General features: G+C 42.4%; 1 pseudogene; it reads left to right on the forward strand.

The window, feature by feature from the left end:
• Nucleotides 1-1,518: 1,518 nt before the first annotated feature.
• On the forward strand, nucleotides 1,519-2,179 carry LOC147432965 (uncharacterized; annotated as a pseudogene).
• The last annotated feature ends 321 nt before the right edge of the window (nucleotides 2,180-2,500 follow it).

A 2,500-nucleotide genomic window follows, 5' to 3' on the forward strand; every position in this document is an offset into this window, starting at 1 on the left:
TCAGGGAGTGTTTAGAAGATCACTTGAGGTGATCATGGCATTGGAGAATGAGTACATGAGAGTGAGGTTGGACACCAAAGGAGGCAAGGCATGTGGTGACAACAAAGATTGTGACTTGAGATCACCATATCTTAAGAAGGAATCTGAGGAGGAGTCAATGTAGTTCTACATTGAAGCAATTGACCTGTAAGGATGAGTTACAATGTATGCGGTCCACAAATTGTCTCCTCTCTCTCTCTCTCTCTCTCTCTCTCTCTCTCTCTCTCTCTCTCTCTCTCTCTCTCTCTCTCTCTCTCTCTCTCTCTCTCTCTCTCTCTCTCTCTCTCTGGGATGTTGTGTGTGATCATGATCTACCTGCAATCTCACCAACAATGCAAGCGGCTTGATGATGAGCACTTCAACCTCTCCAAGGCCGCATAAAGGCACTAGCCCACAACCTCGGACAGTTTCGTTATATGGTGCCCAAATAGAGCAGGCCTACTATTGTATAAATGTCTTAATTTTTGACTATCTGGTGCTGGGTTGGTCACTCTATGTAGCGTAATCTGTCGTTCATGACATGCGAAGTATTCTGACCCTCTTATTTCACTTTGTATTAATTGATTACCTAATATGTGGACCCATGTTCTCTTTTGTCTACACAGGATACCTAGCAACAGTATATTTACTGCTTCTCTTTGGGGCAAAAATCCCAAAACCTCCTTATCCTTGTATATTTATTCTCCCACAAAAATACGCATTCTCCTTGCTTATAGATACCTACATGCTCTTTATCGTCTCTCGTGCTCTATTTTAATCTGCCAACATATTTCCTGCTCATTCTCAGACCTTGATCTTTGTACACGCCTGGAAGTGCATGCTATGATGCAATGCTTGACGTTGTGTTTTGAAGGACTTGCGTGGACCATGTGTGTAGCCTTCATGGTCGCTTTGCTTAAATGTTGTATGTGGTGCCTGCCTATTGTGTCTACCTCATCATCTGTACAGGTTATTAATGTTGTTAAACATAATGCTTGTCCTCCTTGAGTATGAACCATTCTTTATATGCTCAATTTATGTACTTGGTTTTTAATATTCGACGCTTGCAGTTTCAAGCCTTGGAGGTGATGCCTTCCCGCACTATTTTGTAGCCTTATACGCACCTTGCACATGACGGATGCACTTGGGCTCTTGCTTCCCATAAAAACACACAACCCCTTGGCCTCATGCACTATGCAGAATAACACTACATGAAGCATGAGCCCTTTGGGCCCTATCCTTCCTTCATTTTCATGGAATCCATTTGAATCTATCATGAATGCCTTGGGGCTTACAAAAAGAGCTCGGATATTGCACATTGTATTATGGCACTATTACAGCACCTTTCATATATACAGACACATGACTACATTTTTAGGCTATGGTTACCAAAATCAACGTGCTTTAGTAGATTAAGTTTGTCTAAACTCTCTCTACTATGTTTTCTTGCCTTTGCAGGACGTTGGCAATTGGGATGCAGCCCTTTCCCTCCTTAGGTCTATGTCCCTCTCTCCTACCCCTCCACCTATGGTGCAAGGTCTACTCCTCTACATCAAGGATCGGAGCTTCCATCAGACATTGATTGAGCTCAAGAATGCAGCTATTGCATCAGATGAACACACTAACCTGTTGCTGCTTAACCTTCTTAATTTACCAGCATGGTTTTGCCTTTACTCTTTGGTGCAAGATAATCCTCTTGGTGCCGAACAAAGGCTTCGAGAGTTAGCAGCCAATCTAAAGGCAACTGGCAAGGAAGATGAATGGGAGCACAAGGAATGGATTGAAAACTCCCCAAATTTCATGAGGAGATTCATGAACAACCTTGGGAAGAATCTACAAAATGATCCAATGGTTTGACAAAGGAAGTGGTACCTTCTCAGTGGCTATGAAGAGGTCTCTCTTGCCCCTCAAGTTGAATCAAGTAGCTTCCTCATCCTGACAGACTTGGATGAAGAGGAGTTAGAACTTTCCAAGCAAAGTTTTGCAACTAGTAGCTCGACACTCAACCTCTCCAAAAAACCCTTTGAATCATATACTGACCCATATATACCTTGCAAGTTTTTGGAGATTATGTTGGGGGATGCACACCACAAACCCTGGACATTGGGTAACTTCACACTCATGGCATCACTTCTTGAGGGACTCCTCTTACTATTATTAAATGGTAAAGAAAAATTATCCTTGAAACTTGGTTTACAACATGTCTTGGAGAATGCCTCAAACATTATTGAGAGCTATTTATTAGGCACCCCCTTCACGATGTCAAAATTTGACACAAATAGGTGTAAGGCATCTTTTGGGTGTGTTGTTGGGGTAAAAGGTGTGATCTCTACTCTTGGAAGGGAAAAAAACTACACCATGCAAATCTGGAATGTCCATCGCCCCTTTATGAAGTGTGGTTGTGAACATGTGGGTCAGGCTGACCATTGCAAGGATGGGAATATATTATGGCTCGACCATACATTGTGTATGATGATGCATC

Source organism: Adiantum capillus-veneris, chromosome 20 (genome assembly GCF_014529385.1).
Source record: "Adiantum capillus-veneris isolate H3 chromosome 20, ASM1452938v2, whole genome shotgun sequence".
Classification (NCBI taxonomy): domain Eukaryota; kingdom Viridiplantae; phylum Streptophyta; class Polypodiopsida; order Polypodiales; family Pteridaceae; genus Adiantum; species Adiantum capillus-veneris.